The sequence below is a fragment of the Hyaena hyaena genome, unplaced genomic scaffold (assembly GCF_003009895.1).
Source record: "Hyaena hyaena isolate Hyena2069 unplaced genomic scaffold, ASM300989v1 scaffold_518, whole genome shotgun sequence".
NCBI lineage: Eukaryota > Metazoa > Chordata > Mammalia > Carnivora > Hyaenidae > Hyaena > Hyaena hyaena.
In genome coordinates this window covers 711,135-719,572 of record NW_024081151.1, presented here as the reverse complement: position 1 = coordinate 719,572, position 8,438 = coordinate 711,135, and the positions used below count along the sequence as shown (strand labels likewise).

The following is an 8,438-nucleotide window of genomic DNA, read 5'->3' as shown; positions in this document are numbered from 1 at the left end:
TTTTTCTATATTTTGCAACATTTTTTATAAATTTTTCTTAGATTTAAAAATTGTTATGTTTGTCATATAAAAGTGTACTATTTTTACGTAGTGAAATCTACCAAATTCTCTTTGGTGTTTTTTCTTTTTTTAGCTTTATAATACCTCTTTATTTTTTTTTATGTTTTAAAGGATTTTTAAAATATTTTTAAATTTTTTATATTTTTACAAATAGCTTATTGTCAAGTTGGTTTCCATATAACACCCAGTGCTCATCCCCACAAGTGCCCTCCTCCATGCCCATCTTCCCCCTCCCCCCCCGCCCTCAGTTTGTTCTCAGCATTCAAGAGTCTCTCATGGTTTGCCTCTCTCCCTCTCCCCCACTATTTACCCCCTTCTTCTCCTCCATGGTCCTCTGTTAAGTTCCTCCTAATTCTCCTATATGTGTAAATATATGGTATTTGTCCTTCTCTGCCTGACTTATTTCACTCAGCATAACACCCTCAAGGTCCATCCATGTTGCTACACATGGCCAGATTTCATTCTTTCTAAAAATATGGAACGCTTCACAAATTTGTGTGTCATCTTTGCGCAGGGGCCATGCTAATCTTCTCTGTATCGTTCCAATTTCAGTCTATGTGCTGCAGAAGCAAGCACTCTTTGGTGTTTTTTTCTTTTTGATGCTAGGATTATGAAATTTTTCCTTCCCAAGGGATTGTAAAAAATAATCTCCTAATTTTTTTCAGTACTTCTTTGATTTTAATTTTAATCTTAAATATTTAAATCACTTGTAATTTAATTCGGTATTAGTAATGAGGTAAATAGGCAACTTTACTTTTTATTCTCATGAGTCCTTAGTTGAATCAGCAATAGTGACTGAATAGCTATTTCTTCCCCAAACTTGTTTGAAGTTGACATATACCACTCAGGAGTAATGGAAATGAATTTCAGGAAATTTTTAAATATATTTATTTAAAATATTTGGCAAGGTATTCTCATTCCTGATGGACAGTTTTGTAGTTCTTAGTTATCTCATATCACCAACATCAAGTAAAAATTAGGACAAGATCTGTTTCCTGTTTGAGAGATAAAGTAGGAACATTGTCTCTTCAGGTGCAGATTGATACTTTCCAGTAAACCATCTGAGAGGAGAGATGTAATGGCAATTTTCTGTTTGGTTCTTCCGAGAAAATTCTGTTTCGTCATTGACTTGGAGTGAATTCTCTCCATTTACTACTTCTTCTTGGATAGGTTATTTTAAATTAAAAGGAAACTTAGAAATCTCTATGAATTATGATAGATATAATAAAACTATAAATATAAAATAAAAGATTAGAATCACAGCCTTTAAATATGGAGTATGCACATTTTGCCATCATTTAAAATGAATCATAAAATATGTAAGTGTGTTTGAAGGTAAATTTTAAAGATTTTTGAATAAAACACTTTCTAGCACAGGATAGGTAGGACCCTAGACTTAAAAATAATAAATGTTGATAACTGTTGAATGTGTTCTATTTGTTAGGCACTGTTCTAAGCAATTTGCAAAGGTTGACTGCTTTCATTCTCACACTGACTCTATGATGAGTCCCTTGAAGCACCAAGCTTTTGCCAAGCACTCTGGGTAACTCCCTGAAGGGCTCACACTTGTGAACAGCAGATCCAAGATTCCCCCCAGTCAGTATGCTGTGAAATCCAGCACTTAACCAGGACACTGGCTCTCTCATGACTCTAGGGACTTCCAACTCTGCTTCTTCCATGGTCTTGTGCTCTCCTACTGTCACTGGCACAGATTTAAGTTTTGGCTTTTATGAAAAGGGGTAAAATAAAGACCGGTTTCCTCACAGAATAACTACAAGGACCAAATGAAAATGTTGGACATATTCTGAACATATTGAAGCACAATGAAAAATTGAGTTTTTATCATTATTACAAAAATGTTTCCTGTTCATTTTTATGGTATTTCATAAAGAAGAGAGTTATAACTCTAGGCTCTATCTGTTACAAACACTTCATGTGTTCATTCACCCATCATTCATTCAAATAATAAACACACAATGAGCAATAATGGTGAGCCCATCTTTCTAAGTGTTGGGAATACGGTGGTGAACACTGAGGCATGGGCTTTATTCTCATGGAGCTTCCAAAGGGTTTGCGATAGAAGAGGAGGACTTTGCAGAAACTAAGCAACATTTTAGGGGATGCAGAGTTCTGAGATGATGCTAATGAAATTAGTCCAAAGGAAGTATAATTTTCTATACTTAACACCATGAAAATCAATTCAGCTGAAGAAACATTTCATGAAATCCTCTTCAAAATTAAAACCACATCATGTTAGAAGGCAGAGTAACTCTTTAACATAAGAAATCAATTATTATTTTAATGCTGTTACATCTCAAATCACTATTGATGGAAGTTACACCCATCTAGAAAAAGTGCTTCTTAAGAATAAAACTCAGACTGAGTACTGTATAACAGGAAGTATAGAATTTATTTTATTTTAGGTCTACTTTTTTATTTTTTTAAGCTAATACTTTAGAACTAAGGTTTTGAAACTTATAACAAACCTGGGATAGCAGTAACCAAGTAGAAATTTTCAGTTTCTAGTTTCTGGAGGAAGCACACAATCGACACCAGCAAACAAACAACTTATATTCCATCCAGACTTGAGAACAAACTACTAGATTCAACATATTAAAATTATCCAGGAAAATCATCAGAACTTCCATTAGATTAGATAAACCAGTAGGATTTGTAATGCCAGTAGTTCTATTTTATCATGAGATCAATAAGCTGGGATGTTAATTTAGGCCAAGTCTTTGGTTTTATTTTTGCACTTGACTCCTGGCTAAGAATGTGCCCCAAAGCCATTGTGATCAGAAAAAGAAGGGACAAATTGCGAGATGTGAGCAGTCTTTTAAGTAACCGATATATTATTAGGAAATATTCTGGGGTGCCTGGGTGGCTCAGTCAGTTAAGCATCTGACTTCAGCTCGTGGTTCACAGGTTTGAGCCCCACATTGGACTCTGTGCTGACAACACAGAACCTGGAGCCTGCTTTGTGGATTCTTTGTCTCCCTCTCTTTCTTCCCTCCCCCTTGCTCATACTCTGTCTGTCTCTTTCTCTCTCAAAATTGAACAAAACATTAAAAAATATTTTAAAAAAAGAAATACCCTGTATGGTGATAAGTCTTTCCTCTTAGCCATTGATGGACTTCCTTTTCATAGTTTATTTATAATGTGTTTATTTATGGAGTTATTTATTTGTTTTTCCAGCTATCTAGCAGTAACATCTCATGAACAAAGTTAAGCTATGAACTTGTAAATTTTAATATGAAAAATATGCTACCATCTCACCTAAAACTACTCCCAAATTTCACCATCAGCTATTATTTAAATCAGTTTAGCTGAGTCAACTGCTTGCAAAATGCCAAATTCTCAAATCTACCCTTTTCATAGTCGCTGACCCCCAAATCTGAGCAAGTTATTTCCTTAGTTTGATATCTTAGCATTTTTCACTTTCCCTGGTGCTGGCTTTTGGCATTTTCTACTCAAATGTCAATGCCCTCAGAGTATGAATAGTGTCTTTTTATTTACCACTGTATCAACATCTTACAGTAGGACTGAGAGAGAATGGTTATTCAGTAAGTATTTCATAAAAAAACAACAAATACACATTTCAAATAGTCAGGTGAGTTATTTCATAACTGAAGTTATCAAAAATCAAATTCAATCAGATGAGTAAAAGATTTCAGAACAGAAAGAATTTGGAAATGTTAGAGTTTTGTCAAGTTTGAATTTTATAAAGTTTTGAATTCATATAGTGGATGGAATGCTGTTTAATGACTTAAAGTGCCTTCATCTTTGAAGGTCCCCAAATCCAATAAAAGTAATAGTTGCTAGAAAACAGATTGTTGTTAACACTAATAATTACTCTACTGCATATACCCACACATAGTGCAAACTTAGCATTCAGAATTTCCAACCATTCAGTGCTGCTGCAAGTTTTAAGAGGAAGCTTTTCAGAGATGGAGCAAGTAGAAACTTTATTTCTTGTCTTTTAATCAAAGGAAGAATTCATTTCCAAAAGCTGTCCATCTGGTTCCTTTCATGAGCTCTAAATTTACATGATAAAAAGGCAGAAATATAATTAATATATTTTTTCAATAAGAGACAGTTTTAGGCATGTCTTTAGCAATGAATTGTGAAAGCTTTGACACATCTAATTTTGAAATCTATGTCTCCACCCAGAGAGAGGATGAAGGAGAAGGCAGGGCCTGCAGCCTTTTGCGTACGAGATCTTTTTGGTGATCTATAGCTGTGAACCACGGGAGGATCGTTTCAATTTTGCTCTTGAAACATGTATCAAGCCCTATTGCCAACACATAGTCTTTCCTGTCACACATTTCACTGATTCTAAATCAGTGAAGTAGCTGTCTTCTGGCAGCATTACCGCATTTGAATCTCTTCTCTTTCAAAACTAATCTGCAATTGCTAAACCTGGCAATCTGCATTCCCCCCTCCAAAAAAAAAAAAAAAAAAGCCAGTGACTGTAATAATGTTATGCCATTAATATTCCCGAGAAGTAGACTGACAGGAAATGGAACTTCTATAGTGGAGGAAAAAGAAGACATGGGAGACTCCAGTAGTGTCTTTTCAAACCTGGAAAGTCTGGAAAGGGAACAAGATCCGACTGTCAGTATCTGAAGATCAGGTGCATTGACTTAACGCAGAAGTTCGGTCACAACACCACCCGTGTGCAGCAGATTCACACAAAAGGGGAAAGAAGTGTATGGTTGTTGGAAACTTAGGACCTCTGTCATAAATCTTAGATTTGCTAATAATTGTTGCATGACAACAACATGCATGCATGCAAATCTAAATGCACTTCACAACATTTTCTGTAAAGTATTACACATTGGTTGAATCTACTCAATGAAGTTCTTGTGAATAGTGCCTGACCTGGAACTTGGAAGGCCATTATAGGAACGCAGCTTAGAGTTTGCGGATTCACCTGGCTACTTTTTTCAGAGGTAATGGATGTCTATAATCCATTGAAGACTAATTATTCTTATTGAATAGCTTGTCCAGGTCCTTCCCACTGTGGGTGCCCAGGATGATAGGAGTTTCAGAGGAATGTTTTAGAACCTGATTCTGTTGGAAGTTTTCACATAAACATGTAAGGCACATAGTGAACCAGGTTTTTGTTCACTTGGTAATATTGAATGATTGGTAAAAAAGGCTTAAAGATAAACAAACATCGTTGTTAGACCTTGTTTATGCAAGGAAGATGAATGTCATTTATGCCTACACATTCATGCCAACTTTGTATTGAATTAATCAGAATACATATGTGTGATCCCTGTTGAACATACTGACAGGGGGAATGAACAGTGAAGCAGGAAGGGGAGAGCAAAAACAGGTATTGTTAACTTTTCTAATGGTCTTCCATACATTTTTGATAGTTTAAAAATGTTTGTGGAGAAACATTAATGGAGTTAACAGCTTATTTCCAAGAAATTGCAAATTACTTTCTCATTTGGCTTAGAAGGTACAGTCCTAAGCATCTGAGGCCTCCACATTTGGAGAAAATTAACAGTCTTGTATGCAAAGAGAATTTTGAATCTATGTTATACCCGTCCAGGAAAGACACGCATTAATAGAAATTTGAACCCAGTTAACACTTAACCAAGGGTAGGGAAAACTAATATATAAATAAGACATTTGCTAAACACAAACTAATTTTACCTATTAGTATAGCCATCCTATCCAAGAGCCAGAAAATTTCTTTCTAATTTTTTCCAATGGCTCTTTCAAAAAATATTTGAAAAATCAATGTAGATTGACGATCAGATGTACATCTCTATCGGTCATTTTGCAACATGTGTTTAGCTTTGTTGGTTTTGAAAAGCCTAACTCTTTTCTCCAAATTGCCCAAACATAAACAGTACTTTAGTTTTTGAAAATATATTCTCTGACCCCCATTCCATATATGTCGATTATTACATAAACCTAGGCCCTTTTTGTAATATCTGTGAGCAGTCAGAATTCCACGTATTGAATAAACCATATTTACTTTTCTGTGTATTTCTCCTATCGAGGCAACCTAGAAGGTAAATTTTTTGAGGTAAGTAAGTGACTCTGTGTTAATAGTTTATGTCAGGACATAGTTTATGTCACAAATTCTGAATAATCTAAATTATTTGTGCAAATCATAAGAAGAATAATTTGGGTATTCTTTGAACTCACTGTATAGTTTTTAGTAGATGTTCTAAGTGACTTGCATTTCCATGGTTAACCAAATTGTCAGAAAAATGTTAAATTAGGTTGATGATCTGTCATCATATTTTAATAGCTCTTAGTATACTTATGGAATATTTTTATAATCTTGTGTTAATTACTAACTGCCCTATTCTTGGAAGAAATGAACTAGAAATGAGAATAGGAAACTATCTAGAAATTTTGATATTTAGTCAGAATCAGTGTGGTATTGGATACTATTTGCCCTTTTGATGCCAATCACTTGTAAACAGAAAAAAGTGTGGCAAGGTGGAATTTCCTCTTCTGAATAGCTGTTTACAAAACATAACTGTGTAATATGAAATTTTCCAATGTTGACTATATTGTCTTCCAAAAATTTCAACACTGTCACTTGCCGCAACATGGAATTATTTACTCCTATGTCATTGACACATTTACTTAGTATATGATTATAAATCTACTATAGGCTAAGAGCTGGGGCAAATAAGTCACACGTGGTCTTTACTTGCCTAGAGTTCTTAGCGATGATGATGTGAAGGTAGAGGGTGGAGTTTATTCTAGACTTGCAAAGCCTAGACGCAAGAAAGAAAATGGCTCCATTATGTAACTCCCAGGGCCATGGATGGACACAGCTGTCATTTTTTGAAGAGAAGAAACCTCATCTGAAGCTCGCCTCTGTCCCCATTGCCAGGGAGAAATACTTCTTCTTGGACTGTACATCTCTGTTTATCATATATTCTTGTGAAAGCCTCAGTCTTCCATATCATCTGCTGCCAGAGCAAATAGACCTATCATGTTGTGCTCATGCCCCATCCTAGTTAGTGCTCCCTGCTCCTATGGGCTCTATCTCATAGTGACCTTCAATCAACCCCTTTCAGGCCAGGCTTCATGGGCGTACAACTGTACGGTTGCACAGGGTCTCTGTTCAGACAGGCCTTCCACTTAGTTTAATACTCTATTGTCACCATCTTGAAATTTTTAATAATTTTTATTTATTTAAAATTTTTTTTAACATCTTTAGTATTGAGAGACAGAGAGAGACAGAGCATGAGCAGGGGAGGGGCAGAGAGAAGGAGAGACACAGAATCTGAAGGAGACTCCAGGCTCTGAGCTGTCAGCACAGAGCCCAACATGGGACTGAACTCACAAACTGTGAGATCACGACCTGAGCTGAAGTTGGACACTTGACTGACTGAGCCATCCAGGCACCCCTTGAAATTTTTAATAATTTTTAAACAAGAGCCTTGCATCTTCATTTTGGTCTGGTCCTAATTCTGTACCCATTTGCCCACTTCTGCCATTGCAGCCTTACATCTTTGAGAGTTGCGGTTACTTCTGCTTAAAATTATTATTTCAACTCTTCAAGCAACTGGGTTATTTTCTTAGGATCTTGACAAAAACTGAACTTTCAATAGAGCCTTCTCTCTACCATTATTTTAAAAGCAATCCTCTTTGTCCAGTTTCTTCTATCCATGTCACTGGATTATCACTAGAGCATTTACGACAGTATAGAACAATTTTATCTGTTTACTTACTTCCCTGCTAAAGATATACTCCATGAAGGAAGGAGTCTTACTTAATCTCACTCAGCTCCACGTCTTACAACATTGAATCAGTATTTATTGAATGAATAAATAAATAAATGCGTGAAACTCAATGAATCTGAAGCATAGGAAGCATGAAGGGGAGTGGTATGAGATAAAGCTGTTGAGGTAAGAAGGGCCCATACATTAGGGATATTTGTCTTTATCCAGGCAAAAGGGGAGAGATATGAGTTGAGGTGTAGTGATCTTTTTTCAATATTAGAATGTTTTAAATTGCATTTTTGTTTAAAATCAACTTGCCTGATAAACAATCTATTTCTCATTACAAATCATCATGTATAAGTGATATTTTACTTAAAGGAAAAAAATACACTCATTAAAAGTGCAACAAACACTGTATTATGAATATATAGAAAAAATAGACCAATCTTCCTCAGTTTGGTGCTACATTGAAAATATGGCTGTCATTTTGTTAATACTCCTACCTTTTTAAAAAAAGAAATATAAAAAGGAAGGAGAAATAATATCTAAATTAAAATCTCCAGGGTCATTGTGTATATTACAAATGTTCCGGTCATTCAGCACGTGAGAGCAATCTTAATCCAAAATTATACTATTTTTCTTGTGAACATCATTTTTTCTCTGGGCATGTAT

At 35.3% G+C, this 8,438-nt stretch overlaps 1 non-coding gene across 1 annotated transcript; it reads right to left on the bottom strand.

The window, feature by feature from the left end:
- Nucleotides 1-529: 529 nt before the first annotated feature.
- LOC120247397 lies at nt 530-636 on the bottom strand. Its single transcript, XR_005532299.1, has one exon. It is a non-coding gene; the product is annotated as a U6 spliceosomal RNA (small nuclear RNA).
- Between the last annotated feature and the right edge of the window lie 7,802 nt (nt 637-8,438).